Source organism: Triticum dicoccoides, chromosome 5A (genome assembly GCF_002162155.2).
Source record: "Triticum dicoccoides isolate Atlit2015 ecotype Zavitan chromosome 5A, WEW_v2.0, whole genome shotgun sequence".
In the NCBI taxonomy this organism is placed as follows: domain Eukaryota; kingdom Viridiplantae; phylum Streptophyta; class Magnoliopsida; order Poales; family Poaceae; genus Triticum; species Triticum dicoccoides.
In genome coordinates, this window is record NC_041388.1 from 320663603 (window position 1) to 320683860 (window position 20258).

Genomic DNA, 20258 nt, shown 5'->3' on the forward strand with positions numbered 1-20258 from the left:
TCTAGTAGCATGACTTCCAGAACTGGATTACCGTACCACTCTGGTGCGGATCTCACTCTGGTTGATCTACGAGGTTCAGTAGTATCTTGTTCTGAAGTTTCATGATCATTATCATTAGCTTCCTCACTAATTGGTGTAGGTGTCACAGAAACAGTTTTCTGTGATGCACTACTTTCCAATAAGGGAGCAGGTACAGTTACCTCGTCAAGTTCTACTTTCCTTCCACTCACTTCTTTCGAGAGAAACTCCTTCTCTAGAAAGTTTCCGAACTTAGCAACAAAAGTCTTGCCTTCGGATCTGTGATAGAAGGTGTATCCAATAGTCTCTTTTGGATATCCTATGAAGACACATTTCTCCGATTTGGGTTCGAGCTTATTAGGTTGAAGCTTTTTCACATAAGCATCGCAGCCCCAAACTTTCAGAAACGACAACTTTGGTTTCTTACCAAACCATAGTTCATAAGGCGTCGTCTCAACGGATTTTGATGGTGCCCTATTTAACGTGAATGCGGCCGTCTCCAAAGCATAACCCCAAAACGATAGCGGTAAATCAGTAAGAGACGTCATAGGTCGCATCATATCTAGTAAAGTACGATTACGATGTTCGGACACACCATTACACTGTGGTGTTCCGGGTGGCGTGAGTTGTGAAACTATTCCGCATTGTTTCAAATGTACACCAAACTCGTAACTCAAATATTCTCCTCCACGATCAGATCGTAGAAACTTTATTTTCTTGTTACGATGATTTTCAACTTCACTCTGAAATTCTTTGAACTTTTCAAACGTTTCAGACTTATGTTTCATTAAGTAGATATACCCATATCTGCTTAAGTCATCTGTGAAGGTGAGAAAATAACGATATCCGCCACGAGCCTCAATATTCATCGGGCCACATACATCTGTATGTATGATTTCCAACAAATATGTTGCTCTCTCCATAGTACCGGAGAACGGCGTTTTAGTCATCTTGCCCATGAGGCATGGTTCGCAAGTACCAAGTGATTCATAATCAAGTGGTTCCAAAAGACCATCAGTATGGAGTTTCTTCATGCGCTTTACACCGATATGACCTAAACGGCAGTGCCACAAATAAGTTGCACTATCATTATCAACTCTGCATCTTTTGGCTTCAACATTATGAATATGTGTGTTACTACTATCGAGATTCAATAAGAATAGACCACTCTTCAAGGGTGCATGACCATAAAAGATATTACTCATATAAATAGAACAACCACTATTCTCTGATTTAAATGAATAACCGTCTCGCATCAAACAAGATCCAGATATAATGTTCATGCTTAACGCTGGCACCAAATAACAATTATTTAGGTCTAATATTAATCCCGAAGGTAGATGTATAGGTAGCGTGCCGACCGCGATCACATCGACTTTGGAACCGTTTCCCACGCGCATCGTCACCTCGTCCTTAGCCAATCTTCGCTTAATTCGTAGTCCCTGTTTCAAGTTGCAAATATTAGCAACAGAACCAGTATCAAATACCCAGGTGCTACTGCGAGCATTAGTAAGGTACACATCAATAACATGTATATCACATATACCTTTGTTCACCTTGCCATCCTTCTTATCCGCCAAATACTTGGGGCAGTTCTGCTTCTAGTGACCAGTCTGCTTGCAGTAGAAGCACTCAGTTTCAGGCTTAGGTCCAGACTTGGGTTTCTTCTCTTGAGCAGCAACTTGCTTGTTGTTCTTCTTGAAGTTCCCCTTCTTATTCCCTTTGCCCTTTGAAACTAGTGGTCTTGTTGACCATCAACACTTGATGCTCCTTTTTGATTTCTACCTCCGCAGCTTTCAGCATTGCGAAGAGCTCGGGAATAGTCTTATTCATCCCTTGCATATTATAGTTCATCACGAAGCTCTTGTAGCTTGGTGGTAGTGATTGGAGAATTCTGTCAATGACGCAATCATCTGGAAGATTAACTCCCATTTGAATCAAGTGATAATTATACCCAGACATTTTGAGTATATGCTTACTGACAGAACTGTTCTCCTCCATCTTGCAGCTATAGAACTTATTGAAGACTTCATATCTCTCAATCTGGGCATTTGCTTGAAATATTAACTTCAACTCCTGGAACATCTCATATGCTCCATGATGTTCAAAACGTCGTTGAAGTCCCGGTTCTAAGCCGTAAAGCATGGCACACTGAACTATCGAGTAGTCATCAGCTTCGCTCTGCCAGACGTTCACAACATCTGGTGTTGCTCCAGCAGCAGGCTGGCACCCAGCGGTACTTCCAGGACGTAATTCTTCTGTGCAGCAATGAGGATAATCCTCAAGTTACGGACCCAGTCCGTGTAATTGCTACCATCATCTTTCAACTTTGCTTTCTCAAGGAACGCATTAAAATTCAACGGAACAACAACACGGGCCATTTATCTACAATCATACATAAACAAGCAAGATACTATCAGGTACTAAGTTCATGATAAATTTAGGTTCAATTAATCATATTACTTAAAGAACTCCCACTTAGATAGACATCCCTCTAATCCTCTAAGTGATTACGTGATCCAAATCAACTAAACCATGTCCGATCATCACGTGAGATGGAGTAGTTTCATTGGTGAACATCACTATGTTGATCATATCTACTATATGATTCACGCTCGACCTTTCGGTCTCCGTGTTCCGAGGCCATATCTGTATATGCTTGGCTCGTCAAGTATAACCTGAGTATTCCGCGTGTGCAACTGTTTTGCACCCGTTGTATTTGAACGTAGAGCCTATCACACCCGATCATCACGTGGTGTCTCAGCACGAAGAACTTTCACAACGGTGCATACTCAGGGAGAACACTTCTTGATAATTTAGTGAGAGATCATCTTATAATGCTACCGTCAATCAAAGCAAGATAAGATGCATAAAAGATAAACATCACATGCAATCAATATAAGTGATATGATATGGCCATCATCATCTTGTGCTTGTGATCTCCATCTCCGAAGCACCGTCGTGATCAGCATCGTCACCGGCGCGACACCTTGATCTCCATCGTAGCATCGTTGTCGTCTCGCCAATTTTATGCTTCCACGACTATCGCTACCGCTTAGTGATAAAGTAAAGCATTACAGCGCGATTGCATTGCATACAATAAAGCGACAACCATATGGCTCCTGCCAGATGCCGATAACTCGGTTACAAAACATGATCATCTCATACAATAAAATTTAGCATCATGTCTTGACCATATCACATCACAACATGCCCTGCAAAAACAAGTTAGACGTCCTCTACTTTGTTGTTGCAAGTTTTACATGGCTGCTACGGGCTTAAGCAAGAACCAATCTTACCTACGCATCAAAACCACAACGATAGTTTGTCAAGTTGGTGCTGTTTTAACCTTCGCAAGGACCGGGCGTAGCCACACTCGGTTCAAATGAAGTTGGAGAAACTGTCACCCGCAAGCCACCTATGTGCAAAGCACGTCGGGAGAACCGGTCTCGCGTAAGCGTACGCGTAATGTCGGTCCGGGCCGCTTCGTCCAACAATACCGCCGAACCAAAGTATGACATGCTGGTAAGCAGTATGACTTATATCGCCCACAACTCACTTGTGTTCTACTCGTGCATATAACATCAACATATAAAACCTAGGCTCGGATGCCACTGTTGGGGAACGTAGTAATTTCAAAAAAAAATCCTACGCACACGCAAGATCATGGTGATGCATAGCAACGAGAGGGGGAGAGTGTGATCTACGTACCCTTGTAGATCGACGACGGAAGCGTTAACTTGGTTGATGTAGTCGTACGTCTCCACGGCCTGACCGATCAAGCACCGAAACTATGGCACCTCCGAGTTCTAGCACATGTTTAGCTCGATGACGATCCCCGGACTCCGATCCAGCAAAGTGTCGGGGAAGAGTTCCGTCAGCGCGACGGCGTGATGACGATCTTGATGTACTACCGTCGCAGGGCTTCGCGTAAGCACCGCTATAATATTATCGAGGACTATGGTGGAAGGGGCACCGCACACGGCTAAGAATATGATCACGTGGATCAACTTGTGTGTCTAGGGGTGCCCCCTGCCCCCGTATATAAAGGATCAAGGGGAGGAGGCCGGCCGACCCTCTATGGCGCGCCAAGGAGGAGTCCTCCTCCTAGTAGGAGTAGGACTCCTACTAGGAGGGGGAAAGAAGTGGGAGGGAGAGGGAAAGGGGGGCGCCGCCCCCCCTCTCCTAGTCCAATTCGGACCAGGGGGGAGGAGGCGCGCGGCCCACCTTTGGCTGCCCCTCTCTCTCTCTCTCCACTAAGGCCCATATGGCCCATTACTTCTCCCGGGGGGTCCGGTAACCCTCCGGCTCTCCGGTTTTCTCCGAAATCACCCGGAACACTTCCGGTGTCCGAATATAGCCGTCCAATATATCAATCTTTATGTCTTGACCATTTCGAGACTCCTCGTCATGTCCGTGATCACATCCGGGACTCCGAACTAACTTCGGTACATCAAAACTCATAAACTCATAATATAACTGTCATCGAAACCTTAAGCGTGCGGACCCTACGGGTTCGAGAACAATGTAGACATGACCGAGACACGTCTCCGGTCAATAACCAATAGCGGAACCTGGATGCTCATATTGGTTCCTACATATTCTACGAAGATCTTTATCGGTCAGACCGCATAACAACATACGTCGTTCCCTTTGTCATCGGTATGTTACTTGACCGAGATTCGATCGTCGGTATCTCAATACCTAGTTCAATCTCGTTACCGGCAAGTCTCTTTACTCGTTCTGTAATACGTCATCCTGCAACTAACTCATTAGTTGCAATGCTTGCAAGGCTTAAGTGATGTGCATTACCGAGAGGGCCCAGAGATACCTCTCTGACAATCGGAGTGACAAATCCTAATCTAGAAATACGCCAACCCAACATGTACCTTTGGAGACACCTGTAGAGATCCTTTATAATCACCCAGTTATGTTGTGACGTTTGGTAGCACACAAAGTGTTCCTCTGGCAAACGGGAGTTGCATAATCTCATAGTCATAGGAACATGTATAAGTCATGAAGAAAGCAATAGCAACATACTAAACGATCGGGTGCTAAGCTAATGGAATGGGTCATGTCAATCAGATCATTCAACTAATGATGTGATCCCGTTAATCAAATAACAACTCTTTGTCCATGGTTAGGAAACATAACCATCTTTGATTAACGAGCTAGTCAAGTAGAGGCATACTAGTGACACTCTGTTTGTCTATGTATTCACACATGTATTATGTTTCCGGTTAATACAATTCTAGCATGAATAACAAACTTTTATCATGATATAAGGAAATAAATAATAACTTTATTATTGCCTCTAGGGCATATTTCCTTCAGAGAGTGTGTCCACGTACCCTCATAGACCGAAAAGCGAAAGCGTTTGACAACGCGGTTGATGTAGTCGAACTTCTTCTAGATCCGACCGATCAAGTACCGAACATACGACACCTTCGAGTTCTGCACACGTTCAACTCGATGACGTCCCTCGTCCTCTTGATACATCAAAGGTGTCTAGGAAGAAGATGAGTTCCATCAGCACGACGGCATGGTGACGGTGATGGTGAAGTGATTCGCGCAAGGCTTCGCCTAAGCACTACGAAGATATGACCGGAGGCATAAACTATGGAGGGGGGCGCCGCACACGGCTAACAATTGTTGATGTGTGTTATAGGCGCCCCCTCCCCACGTATATATAGGTGGGAGGGGGAGGGCAGAATCCATGGGGCGCCCCAAGTAGGAGGAAACCTACTTGGGGGTCTCCTCCAATTCGGTCTCCCCCCCCCCTTCCTTTTTTAGCCGAAGAGAAAAGGGAAGGGGGAAGGAGAGAAGGAAGGGGGCGAACCCCTTATCCTCCTTCTCCAATTCGGTCACATGCCTAAGGGGTGAGCGCCACCCCTTGTGGGCTGGTGTGCTCCCCTCTTATGGCCCTTATGACCCATATCTTCCCCCCGGGGGTTCCGGTAACCCCCCGGTACTCCGATAAATACCCGATACTACCTGGAACACTTCTGGTGTCCGAATACTATCAACCTATATATCAATCCTTACCTCTCGACCATTTTGAGGCTCGTCGTCATGTCCGTGATCTCATCTGGAACTCCGAACAACATTCGGTCACCAAAACACATAACTCATATAATACCAAATCGTCATCAAACATTAAACGTGCGGAGCCTACGGGTTAGAGAACTATGTAGACATGACCGAGACACCTCTCCGGTCAATAACCAATAGCGGAACCTAGATGCTCATATTGGCTCCTACATATTCTACGAGATCTTTATCGGTCGAACCGTAATGACAACATACGTTATTCCCTTTGTCCATCGGTATGTTACTTTGCCCGAGATTCGCTCGTCGGTATCTACATACCTAGTTCAATCTCGTTACCGGCAAGTCTGTTTACTCGTTCCGTAATGCATCATCTTATAACTAACTTATTAGTAACTTTGCTTGCAAGGCTTCTTATGGTGTGCATTACCAAGAGTGACCATAGATACCTCTCCGATACTCGGAGTGACAAATCCTAATCTCTATCTATGCCAACCCAACAAACACTTTTAGAGATACCTGTAGAGCATCTTTATAATCACCCAGTTACGTTGTGACGTTTGATAGCACACAAGGTATTCCTCCGGTGTCCGGGAGTTGCATAATCTCATAGTCGAAGGAATATGTATTTGACATGAAGAAAGCAATAGCAATAAAACTGAACGATCAATATGCTAAGCTAACGGATGGGTCTTGTCCATCACATCATTCTCCTAATGATGTGATCCTATTATCAAATGATAACTCATGTCCATGGTTAGGAAACCTTAACCATCTTTGATCAACGAGCTAGTCAAGTAGAGGCTCACTAGGGACACAATGTTTGTCTATGTATTCACACATGTATTTGGGTTTCCGATCATTACAATTCTAGCATGAATAATAAATTTTTATCATGAATAAGAAAATATAAAACAACAACTTACCGAAGAAGCACGAGGGGTGGTGGCAGCTGATCGTTTGCATGAAGAAGCATGAGGGACACTTACCGAAGAGGAGGTAAGGAGCCCTGGTCGGTCAAGAAGGAGCGCCTCTTGATAAAAGATCCCATCCATGAGAATTAGGGATAGTTTGGGGTCCTCGCTAAAGCTTGGGTCATCATCGCAGGCGTAAGTTGTCGGTTGTGAAGGCGGGAAACTTACCGTTTCGACCCAATGTTTCCATCTCTGCTCGAATATGTTGAACAACTGGTCAGAAGTATAAGAACCCTGCTCGGATTGACCAAGCTATCAGATGAAGTGGCTTACGCTTGGACAGGTTTATGGCAGCAAAAGCCATCGAACTTTTGTCAGCTAGTAAAATCCTCTTTCCCCCCTTGTAGATCGCTTCCAACGCTGCCGCTATTGTCGCCTAGTTTTAAAACCTTTTCTTATGGCCCGGGTGGCATCGTCGGATCCATTATATTGCCATAATGGATGTGTGCGTTGTTGAAGCGGCTTAACTACTCGGCCTATGGCCACCGCCATCACATTGATGATGGTAAGCTTGTGGTGGCCAAGGCAGGCGACTTGGGCGGCCAACCGAGCTACCTCGACACCTTCTTCGTGGGGGCAGCTCCTTAGTCGTCAGGTGAACTGCTTCTTAGGCAGTGTATGAGAGAAAGGCAGGAGGCCTTGTCGCACGGGATCATCAAGCAGTACATCGGTGATGTAGAACCATTCGGTCTCCCAGGTTCCAACATTCTCTTTAGGAGTGCCAGGTAGATAACCTACCCCGACAATCCTGCACACTTCGGCATCTCTGACCTCGAAGATGGGGCCATCGCAAGAATGAGGGTCAAGGCATAAATATTTTCGCCATAACCCAAAGTGTGCCTTGCAACCAAGGAAGGCATCACAGAGAGCAATGAAGCCCAATATGTGGAGAACAGAGTTGGGAGGAAGATGATGGAGCTGGATCCCGTAAAACTCCATAAGCACCCTAAGGAATGGGTGAATAGGGAAACTAAGGCCTCTTAGAAGGAAGGGAATGAAACAAATTCTCTCCTCCCCATGAGGCATGGGGTAATTATCATTGATGACCCCTATGTCTGTGGCCTGTAGCCCAAGACAGAATGATGTGAAATCTGGATCAGGTTGATACCCCTCGGTGGAGAGTCGATTGAGCTGCGGACTAGTAACCTAAAAACTTCTCCAATCCCCCTCGAGAGGACCGTTAGGGCGCCTTGAAGAGCCAGGAGTGTTCGCCATTGTTGGAGCTGTAGAGGTGGCGTTGGAAGGAAGAGTTGCGTAAAGGCAAGGATGGAGCAGGCAGGGTGAAAGGTGTTATTTCCCCTGCCGCCTTTTATTTACCGCAATAATACTGGTCAAGGGGGGTGCTTGAGTCCCCCAACAGTTACTCTGCGTGTTCCTAGGCATAACATCTAGTTTGGGATGCAAATCGAGGAGAGGATTAAAAGCACTATCAAAGGAGGATTTTTGGAACCACCATGCCTCTGTTTAAGTGAAAATACCGAGGTGTGGGGCCACTAGACCATTAAAGGTCATCGAGGAGAATGAAACTACCCTTATAAGGAATCAACCTCGGATGGTTATCCTCGGTTACAACTGAAGCATACTGTTAAAAGACTCATCAACATCCGAAGTATATCGTTGCTCGGATTTTAGCATGGCATCAAGGGTCGAACATCAAACAAAAGATTGACGGATGACATAAAGAATCGAACTCGCCTGCAAAGCCGAAGACCCGTACAATAAAACCACCCAGGAGCCTGTTTCCTTGGTTTGAAGACAAGTTAACGGGCTATTGGCGGTGTCTTGAAATAAGGGGTGCAAATCACGTCGGTCCAGTGCTCTTGGGTCGGGCCCGTATGCTGGCACTTGGTGTAATCAAGATGGAAACCACCAAAGACCTGGCGTACACTTCAAGGCGTGTTTTGAATGATAGGGATGTTTATCGCTAGATTGTAACCCAGGCACCTATAAGCTATGGGGATTTAGTTCATAGGGGAGGTTTTTGGAGATTTAGAGGTTAGAGCCCATTCATACGATCTCGAGGTAGATCATACCGTACCATGTTCCCCATCCACAATCAATTTAACAAGAGCAAGACATAGGGTTTTACCTCTTCGAGAGGGTTCGAACCTGGATAAATATCGTGCCCCTACTCTTATCATCAGTTTGGGACCTCCAACCCGAAATTCGCCAGTTTTAGCACCGACGCTAATGAGGTTGAAATCGCCCCTGTGACGGTCGACTGAAGAATCACTACAATATCTAAGCTCCCTTGAATTCAAGGGTTGTGAGAGCTCCGGGGCTGGGAGGGTCAAGTGACCACGTCACTTATTTCTTTAGAAGAATCACTCAGGTTTTTCAGGAGAACCACGATCTCTTACTAGGTGAGTAGATTTTTTAATACAATACAATCGAAACCGCTCATATACACAAACATACACTCATCCTATGAATGCATGCACGCACACCCTACCCATATGAGCTCCGCCAAGAGATTAAGCCGACACATCATCTTGAGATTGACGAAACCGCCATAGACGCCTTCATAGTCGATGGGAATGTCTCCTCCCACTGAAGCATACCGCCAAAAGAATGTGAGGACCAATGTCAAGTCCGGGACTTGAACTCTGGTGAGCATGGGATACCTATGTCCTCCTAATCATCCAACAGAGGTATTGTTTACTGTTTGGGTCAACCATCCAACTATGTGTGTCCACCACTTGATGGGTTACGTGTCACTTAATCCTTGAACTAAAACCACGACATTTATTTTGGATCAGAGGGGCAACTTTTTTGCGAGAAAAAAAGGGTTACATGTCGCTCATGCACATCTGGTAGATTGGTACGAGGGAAATTAATGGCGCGGCCAACTATATCCATGCCTATCAAAGTGATGTATCATCGCACAGCGCACGGTTACCGCCAGCTTGGCCCATCATCGCCTCCTCTGCCTCACATGGCTGCATGGGCGCCGTAAGTCATCACCACGCCTCATGGCCCACCCATGTCTCCATATTCTCCCCTTCCCTCATTTCGGCACGCCCGAGCCATCACCATCTCCTCCACACCACATGGTTACACAGGCACTCGACCCATCACCTACTCCTCCGTGTCATATGGTTGCACGGGCGCCGGCAGATCATCACTGCCTCCTCCGCACCACACGGTTGCACAGGCACCTGACCCATCACCTCCTCCTCCCTGTCATATGGTTGCACAGGCGCCGCCAGTCCATCACGGCCTCCTCCATACCACACAGTTGCGCGGGCACCCGGCCCACACCGCCTCATCTGCACCACAAGGCTGCACGGGCTTTGCATGTCCACCACCACGCAGCACACCCCTCCTAGCACCTCATCTTTCTCCTTTTTTTGTGTGTGGTAATTTACGTCCAACGACGACGACGCCCGGGGCCTAGAGGAGAAGGTGACAAGGTAGACCGCCACGGCTAGCAACAGTGTTGTACATGGGCGATTGTCGTCTTCAGAACTTGGTCGCCTTCATCGACACACCATGATCCACAAGGTCTGTAGTACAACTCTCGATATGTCCTTCCTCTTTCTCTGTCATCCTTTTTTGGGTAGCCTGATTCAAATTCAATCTCGCTCGCTTCAGGGCTAAACAAGTAGCAGATTATCTCACAGTGTAAGGTTTCAATCTGAAAGCCTCATCTTGCACTGCTTGAGTACCATGTCCGTGCTTGTGGATTAACAACCTTAGGTTTTTTATACATGGCAGTGCATATTAGTTTTTCAAAAGTCAAAAGATGTCCATGTTTGACCAAGTTTCTAGAATAAACTATCAGTATCTGAAGTACTAGATAAATAAACTATAAAAGTACATATGGATGTTGATTTTTTAAAACTTGATCAAACATTGATAGGCTTGACTTTTCAAAACAAAGTATGTACTATATTTTAGAACGGAGAGAGTATTAATTAGCATATGGTTCCACGCCTAAGGAGCATAGTCTCTCATTGAACTTAATTAGCACTAAAACAATATAACAAGATGATAACTAGGTTATTCTGTGAAGATAATTTGGTTAATTATCACCGGGTCACTTATGTACACAGCTGATCAAGCCTTATTAATGCATCGATAGTGTTGCATTCAAATGAAAGCTGAGATCAATCACTTGTACTATTATGTCTTGTTCCTCCCATTTCCGTTTCTTCCTCTTAGAGGCCGCTATAAACATGCTTCATTCCCTTTCCTATCGTTAGTCAGTGCAAAGCATTGTTTTTATTTCAAATATGTTCTTTCTATTTTGATTCTAACTACGCATCTAAATAATCAATACTGAAAACCAGAAGCCATATGCTTTGGTGCAGTGTTGCAACTTCCAAATATTTCTCACTCCCACTACCTTTTTACTGTTATTGGAGACCATTATTGTTGGTGTTTTGTATTATTTGTATCTGACCAAGATAAGTTATGAAATATCGGTTGGTCAAATCGTAGAGCTGTATGATTGTTGTAGATGTATACTACAATCAGAATCCTCAATTACACATATCATAATCTATACTCCTAATGAAGCAGTTGGTAGTCTCCGCCGATCAATTTTCGTCCTACTAAAGATGGTTAGTTTTCGTCCTCGATTTCACCTCTCGAGACCGACAAAAAAATTGATATACTACCACGATACCAGTTATAAAACACTACGATTCATAGACAAAAAATCGTCTTAAAAAAATCTACGACTGTTAACCTACGAAAAATAGCCAGAAGCTCGCACCCGAATCCTCGTGCCCTCGACGCGGCCTCGGAGACCCGCCATTGCGGAACCCCTCCATCTCTCAGACCACATCGCCGCCGCCGCCGACCTCTCCCAGTCCCTCTCGTACCACGCCGCCGGCCCCCCTCCCCTCCCCTCCCCTCATCAGAAAGAAGGAGAGACAGGGATGCTCTTCCTCAGACGGCGGCGGCGGCCAGATCGAGCAGGGCAGGGCACCACACGGCGCTCTCCGATCCGCCACGGTCGCAAGAGGAATCGCGCCGGATGGGAGAGGACCGTCTGCTACGACTGCTTCGTGCGTCGTTGTTGGAGATGCTCGCGCGCCGGGAGCTTCCTCCGCTCTCCCCCTGCCCCGACCGTAGGTACTCGATCTCTCGCCCCCCCTTCCCTTCTCCTCTTTGATCTTCTCTTCTATTCTCCCCACCCTGATGCGCCATCCCTTTTCCCTTCCACGCGCACACGCAGACGCAGCAGCAGCGCACACCGCCATTGGTTGTGGCTGGTTGTACCTCGGAGCTCCTTCCTTCCTGCTTCCCCTGATTGCGCCTCCGGGGACTAGGTAAGCCTGTCCCACCTGCTCTCTCAACATATACACGTTTGGTACTACTTGACTAGCATGAGAAATCTTAACTTTTCCTAGCGATGAACTTGTTTTCTGGATCCCAAATGGAGGATGAAGTTGAATATATATACTACAGCCGGATGATCAAGTCCAAGTATTCGTATGTTGCTATATTGTTAGTCACTAGCATGTGCCCATGGCACCCAAGCTGGCGTAGGCGCTGCAGATTGCCCTCTCGCCAAAGCCTCAACCAGGTGTGAATCCCTCCTCCACTTCTTCTGGTTTGGTTTATCTCTGCATCTGATGCGGGCGGTTGTGTGCAGTTTGCTATGATATATGTAGAAAGGACCACAACTTTTAATTTTCCCTTGTTATAATTTGTACATGAAGTCATGAAGACTTCCTCTGTGTATGAATTTGTTTTCAGTCTCATTCAACACTCTCTATTATGGTTGAATTTGGTACTTTTATTTCTGTGCAAAATGAGGGCAATATAATGTTTCTTTCATACATGATACAGCTGGTGAAATAGCTGCAGAATTACAGTGTACCTCAAATTTCATAATTGGGAACTGCAGTCATGGGTATCTTGTGGCTTCATCAGTTCATCACTATCTTATAAGGCGGGAATTACTCAGGTATGACTCACTAAACTATGGTTGAGGTTTTGAACTTTTTTTCTTTACTGATTATGTTAGAATATTCATTGCAGCACAATATTACTCATGCACTGGAAAAGACCAAATATCCAGATCGAGACATACTGGAGGAAATTTGATGAGAAGTATCATTTTTCTTGTCAGTTTACTTCTGATATAATCGCTATGAACACTGTTGATTTCATAATCAATGCACTTGATGTTTCACGATCTGTACTGCAGATTTTCAGAACACTAAGGGCATATTTTGGCTTGGAATGCTGATGGTTGGGCGAACGCCATGGATCATGGCAAGTGCGATTTTCAGAACACTAAGGGCATATCTTGGCTTGGAATGCTCATGGTTCGACGAACGTCATGGATCATGGCAAGTGCTCCTCTCCACTTCCCCTCCCTGCTAAAAATCAGTTCCAATTGTTGTACAAGTTTCCCGATATGGCTTTCTGAATTTTAATTTGTCGCTTGTTCTGTCGTACTCGGTGGTTATTGTTTGGCCTACATATAGAGGTAAATGTTTTGTATGAGATTATTTATCCGGACCTCACCGATGATTACTTGAACTCAGGTTGGACAACATATGAAATGTTAAATTTAGCAAGATATTGCGATTCGATTTCTCTTTCAATGTCATCATCCTGCAATGGATGTGTATGTCTATTTTGTCATCTAGTTGCGATGCATGGGCACTTTCATTTGATTATACAGTTCTACTGCAGGAAGGGAAATATGGACTCTGGATGTCCATTTCTGAGGTGTCAATCTGGTGCTCGGCTATATAGTACAGGGAAGAGTTCTTCTAGATCCTAATACAGGTAATCTGATTCATAGCTTAGGTGCATTTTTCTTTATTCATAGTTAGCTAATAGCAATAACATCTGCACTTTCCCTACAACCTATATTGAAGGTAAAGTAATGATTTCACATATGCACTTTCCCTACAACCTATATCGAAGGTACTAACTGCAATATTTTCCATATGAACCTGATAAAGATAGTACTAATACCTTGAATTTCTACAAAGAATAGGTGACACCAAGTTGCCAACCATTTTTGGACCTGTCATCTTTTTCCCCACTAGGGCGCTTCCTTCAAATTTATCATGGGTGCCCTCAAGTTGACACGCTTGTTCTTATTGTTGCTTACGTATGAATTTCCTGAGAGCTGCTTACGTATTTTTTATTCATGAATTACATGACCAATGAGTCAGGTGTGAAGATGCTTTATAAATCAAGACAACCAACATGCTGAAATTTTGGAGCAATTGCTGAAGGAAAGTACCACTTACTCTTGTTTCTAGTAGATTTCATCATTTTATTCTTAGAGTCAGCTACATAGTTAATATTGCAAAACTTATAGTTCATGGTGAAGGAAAGTACCTATTGCAAGTAGACTTCATCATCTTATTCTTAGAGACAGCTACATATGGTTAATATTGCAAAACTTGAAGTTCCGGTTTGTGATATGTACGTCCCCCTCTGCAGAAATGCTTAATACTACTATGAGAAAAGTAGGGAAATGCTCACCCTCTGCAAAATGTATTGGTTCGTCTCGCGGTCTCACCCCCAAAAATAGAGGAGAGGAGCAAGGAGCTCCTCCATCACACTCGTAGGCTCCAAGGAGCCCGCCGCCATGCATGGAGGAGAGGAGCAGGGAGCTCCGCCGCCGCATAAGGTTATATCCATTGTTGCATCTTGTAATTATTAATTTGGAATAAATCATGCAATTGGCATTTATATAAGTTTGTAGGCAAACCAAGTCTGCAACTTTTGAATATTATACTCGGTGAGTTGCTCAACTACTTACAGTCCTATTACTTGAGACTTATACTTGATCAGTTGCCGTGTACATTATTATGACATAGATGAAACCATGTCTATGTTGAAGCTAGATGGAACTGACCATCTAAACATATGTCAAATTATTGTGGTACATGCTTCAGTACTGCAAGTTGGAGTAGCAAGTAAGTATAAATCAAAAGAAAGTATTGCTTCAGTACTGACCATCTAAAAAGTTCAGTTGTTTATTGACATATGCATCTTGTTCATCCTTTTGTTATTGAATTTGGAAACGCGTGTAAGGTTTCCGTATCTTGAAGTTATGAATACTGAGAAGTGCAAGCCTTTCTCTTCTAGAAATTACGGAATTGGCTCACACACTATCAAATAATTTGATGCACTCTTTTTTTATTTTAAATGGTTAGGAGGAACAAGTGAAGGCTTCTATTTTGGATCAGTTCTTTTATTGCATAGTTGGATAACAATTTCTTAATGATTATTAGAATGATACTCAAACATATGAACGTTCTCCATAATCAGATTAAATCACTCCTGCAGCCTGCAACTGTAGTAAATAAAATTATTTAGATTCAAGCTAAAAAAGAATTATTCAGATTCTACCATGTATCTACTTACAAACTAAAAGAGAATGTAACCATATAATGATTATTTAGATTCAAGCTAGAAAAGAATTATCCACACGCCAACAATTTAGGTAAGAGATTTATGCCCCGCTTGGAATCGGTGTATCTATATCCTGTATTTATTTTACAAGTGTATTTTACCGGCCACGCTTGATAATCCACCTGGATAAAAAAAGATGGATGGAGGCGTGTAAGTTTTACAGGTGTATAGCGCTCTGAAACGAGAATCCAATCAGGCCCTTAGATTATTTGTGTAGGTTATTATAATATATAATGCAGAGATCTCAGGGTATAAGGTGCAGCAATAAGTCTTGGTTTTATTTTGCATTTTGAGTACTGAATTACAAAAGATATGATGCTTGCACGAAATTTCAGTGTCATGATAATTTTCACTTCACAAAAAGATTGAAACATTGCTCGTACAACTGTGGTACCTGTTTGCTGTGATGGAAGGTTACGGGTAAGCTCACTTATCACAGGAAAGAAATGATTGGTTCAGTGTGCTTCACGAAATTAACTTGCCACTGCAACACAATTTACAGTTCATCAGTTTTGAGCCTAAGTTCCATTTTATTGATGCTTCCTTTATACATAGATTTATTGGCTTGCCTCTTCTTCTGCCATTTGATTTCCTTCAGATTACTTGCATCATAAATTTCAAGGTTACAGATCTGGCACTGAATGAGACAATCATTATTAGGATTGAAGGATGCTTCAATGATGCTGTCAGCAGTAAGAAACACTTGCAAATGTATGTCTCGTCTGTTTAAACGTGCGCTCTGTAAATAAATGTAGGCAACTGTCACAATATTGATTAGTGCAATATTTGAATAAGAAGTAGTAGTTTTAGATTTTGTGTAGTTGTATAGTATCTCAGTTATGAAATAAATAATAGCCTTCCTCGAAATAGTTTTTTTTGCGTTGCTTTTTATAACTCAATTGATTTTCTTATTTTATAGTATTAAAACAAAATGGCCTGCCGAGATCAATATCGGTGACATAGATAGCTTTAATGGGATGATGAAGCATTTGACCTGAGACGAGTGTCGGGAGGGGCTAAGCATGATTGCGACGAGGGCGAGACGTTGCTGCGACCGTGACCGCAACCGGTGGAGCGAGGCGCCAGTGATCGTGTTTTCCGCTGGTGTTTTTGATCTGCCGTGCTCGGTTTTTGGCAGCTTCGATCCAATTGATCCCCTCCAGAAGCATTCAGGTGAGTGAGCAACTTACGCTCCACCAATGCAGGCAGTGGCGGAGCTTAGTGTAGACCAACAGGGGCCATGGCCCCCCCTTATTTTTTGCATCCATTGAAGAATAGGCTACATTATGAGCCTAATTAGTGTTTGAACTACAAATTAGCCCCTCCTTCCCTATTAACTTGGTTCCTTTTCACTAATGGCCCCCTCTTGAATTACTCTCAAGCTCCGCCACTGAATGCAGGCGTCCAGAGGTTCAACTGCGTGGGCAGGAGCTCGGCCACTGAATGCAGGCGTCCAGAGGTTCAACTGCGTGGGCAGGAGCTCGGTTGGTTTGCTTATATGCATTTTTCTTCTTCAACATTGGATTATTTTGGTAGTTCATGCATGTCCGTCCTCTTTATATGGTTTTTCTCATAATTCACGCCCCAAAGATAGGTTCTTTTAGTTACTACATATTTTAGTTTTTTCTGCTTACTGTCATGTCCACTTTCTTGTCTGATTAAGCAACTAATATATGAATATCTGTGCATAGTTCTACCATTTTTGCACTCACTTATGGGGCCATCTATGTTGAGTTTGTTCTGCTATTCTCCAACTTAAATCAAGAATGCAGTCTCATGTCATTGTCTTTGCTAATACAGATTGTAATGCAATCCAATTGTAGTGTCATGTTTCAGCTCCTTTTATTTTAATCGTGATGTGCATGGTTGTTCATGTTCTCTTCTTGCCATGCACTAATCGAAGTGTACATGTAGATGCTCAAAATTGCTTATCATCAAATTACTTGACTTATGTACTGCTTGGACTTGTTTAATTAAAGAGACGTCTCTTTAAATTGACTATATTTACTTTGTCACACATCATTTGGGTCTTCTGCATTGCCGAGAGTTGTTACCCGAAAGTTCATACATTGTATAATTTCTTGTTATCCTTCTGTGCATGGAGTCATCTTCTGGGTAGTACAATCCAGGTCGACCATGTTGAGATAATCATCATTTTAATTATGACAGCTTACCAAGTTTAATATTTCAGTTCTCCGAAACATAATCTGATTATGACAGCTTATCAAATTTAATATTCTGCACATGGTGAACTTCATCAAATTAGGATACGGATACCTACTTGTTTTATCATTCTATCAGCAACCTAAGCTCTTACTGTAAGATATTAAACCCATTTGTATTTCAGACCTTGCACGCTTCTGATGGGGAAGAAAAAAGTGACTTGTCCCTATGGAGACAATGGATCTCCTCTGTATCAAGGTGATGTTGGTTCGACAAATGGATATCTCTACCTTTTGTTTTCTAAAGAGTTGTGTCTGAAACATGGTGGAACGACGGGGAAATAGAATAGAGGGTCTATAATGAAAAGATGTTTTATTTTGAGCACCATGCAGAACTTGTTCTCAGTATACTATGCCATTTTTCATATGTTAACATGTGCTTCCAAATAAGTTCTATTAGTTTAGAAAAATGTAATCCTGCAAAAAACAATTCCACATTTAAATTTTAAATTTTAACATATATTGTATACGAGCTTATTTTAATTTTTTTAATTTAATATATGTTTATATGTTTACTTTTGAAGATCAATATAAAAACCATTGGCTTTGTATGTTGCTTTAAAAATGTCGATTGACTAAGTTACTGACATAACTATGATGGACTGAAATTAATCGAGTTTTATACAAGGAAAATGATTCCTTTCAGGCTGCCGGCGGAAGCTTACGCCAGTCGCCCGTGATTCGTTCAATCGCGTCTCATCTACCGGTTCTCCCTAATGCACACATCCAGGCGATTCAATCCCCTCCTTCATCCTTACCTCATGAGGAAACCGCCAGCCACTCGTTCTGTCTCATTCCTCTCATCTCTCAAGCTCGTTTTGTCCCTCTCTCACAGCACCTTTTTTCTCCTTTTCATCTAGCGTCACTACCGGACGTAGTTGCGAGGGTGAATGTGGGGGGCAGGTGGCGAGCCGAATGCAAGTGCGAGTGAGGCGTCTGGCACGGGCAGCAAGGACGAACGCGTGCACGAGCCGTGCTGCTGCAGGAGGTGCCGCAACGTGATGCAACTGAGGAGGTACAACCGCCGGTTAGTGAAGCTGCAACTGTCAGATGGTGCCTACATTCAGACGGCCGGCTGCAAGCATGGCGAGATGGAAAGCTGCGACAGGCAAAGATTTTTGTTGGAACCGGTGACATGTTTTGTTGGGATCGACAGGGCGATGTGCTACGACGGTGACGCAGGGGCGGCGACGGTGTGTTGGGACCGGGAAGACGAATAACTTCAACCGACAATGATATTTGCTGGAACCAGTGGCATGTTTTGTTGGGACCGGAGGAGCGACGTGCTTGCATCGGTGACGGCGTGCGGGGACCAGCAAGACAAAAAGCTACAACCGCCAATGATTTTTGCTGGAACCATTCATGATGACACCGCGACACGTGACGAGGGGGGGGGGTCGCGTTTTTGCTGCATCTATTATCATTTTTGCTACGCTCGATGTTGAAGATGCTATGGTGACGGGGCTCGTCATCTATGCGGAGCTGCAACCATTGGAAGGCCAGACAAGTGCTTCCTGCTTCCTAGGAAGGCAAGGAATCAAGTACTGCAACGTCCGCCACTTTTTGCTGCGACAACCTTTGGATGGGCGCAGCGAGCCGCGGTGCTGCAAGCGGTCGATGAGGGGGTCATGCGCTATCTTTCCTACGACGAGGGACGGAACGAGCACCGAGGTGCCTCGAGCTGGTGGGCGCGAGATGAATTTTAGGCGGCTGTTCCATGTCTATTTTTGCTTGTTATGACAGAGATTGAGATAGATTATGGCGATATTCAGCAACGATCTATCACAAGGGTCCTAAGACGATGTTTTTGGAAGAGGCTAAAAATTCATTGAATTTTATACAACAATACAAATATATATATATATATATATGTAAATGAAAAAATAATTAAAATGCCCGTGGCAACGCACGGGCATGCAACTCGAGGTCGTCACTCATCAGGTTGCAACTACACTTTCCCCTGATTTCTTCTCAGTAGTTTATAACATGCACTTTTATCTTCTAAAAATATTAGGGTTGTGTAAATATTACTCGAATTTAGTCTATTTTGGGCAGCTCAATAATTATTTCAGAAATTCTTAATAAATCCTAGAGGCCCACTTAGCCCATTTGTGCAAGGCAAGGGATACTACTAAAGTTTAGTCCCATATTGCTAGTTTAGTGGGAGTTGGACCTCCTTATAGGGGAGGTTCTTTCCCCACTTGTACGAGCATGGGAACAAGAGGGATATCCACGCGCGCTCCTCCTCCGCCGCTCGCCGCGCCGCGGGTTGCGGTAATGAGCCGAGTCGATATCTAAATTTTTGCCACGCACGACGGGTATACGAAAGGTCATGTGGGAGTTGAAACATTTTCTGTACAGAAGCTCCTCTTCCTCTCGCCCGAAACCGCACCTTTTGAGTCCTGTACGGGAAAAGGGTGATAAGGTTTCTGGGGAGCGCTCAGCGCGACTACTGGCTGCTTCATCACGGACGATCTGGTCGCCGGCGACTACTTCCCCGACGTCCACGACCTCCTCGACGACATGGCAGGCGAGGACACCGACCCCAAGTCCAGCGCTTCTGCTGCTGCTGTCCCGTACGTATTCTTGTCTTTCC

General features: G+C 44.1%; 2 long non-coding RNA genes across 11 annotated transcripts; both read left to right on the forward strand.

Annotated features, from left to right (window-relative positions):
* The first annotated feature begins 11758 nt into the window (after window positions 1-11758).
* Window positions 11759-13689, forward strand: LOC119301230. Of its 3 annotated transcripts, none has more exons than XR_005146981.1 (6): window positions 11759-12122; window positions 12226-12319; window positions 12401-12576; window positions 12843-12960; window positions 13035-13120; window positions 13204-13689. It is a non-coding gene; the product is annotated as an uncharacterized LOC119301230 (long non-coding RNA). The 3 variants fall into 3 exon arrangements; XR_005146982.1 differs by having other exon boundaries at window positions 13035-13106; XR_005146983.1 differs by having other exon boundaries at window positions 11759-12118.
* Window positions 13690-13696: 7 nt separating this feature from the next.
* On the forward strand, window positions 13697-19494 carry LOC119301228. 8 transcript variants are annotated; one of them, XR_005146975.1, is made up of 5 exons: window positions 13697-13793; window positions 14189-16151; window positions 16360-16613; window positions 16841-17861; window positions 18309-19494. It is a non-coding gene; the product is annotated as an uncharacterized LOC119301228 (long non-coding RNA). The 8 variants fall into 8 exon arrangements; XR_005146974.1 differs by having other exon boundaries at window positions 13698-16151; window positions 16841-16924; window positions 17788-17861; XR_005146980.1 differs by having other exon boundaries at window positions 13698-14941; window positions 16039-16151.
* Window positions 19495-20258: the final 764 nt, after the last annotated feature.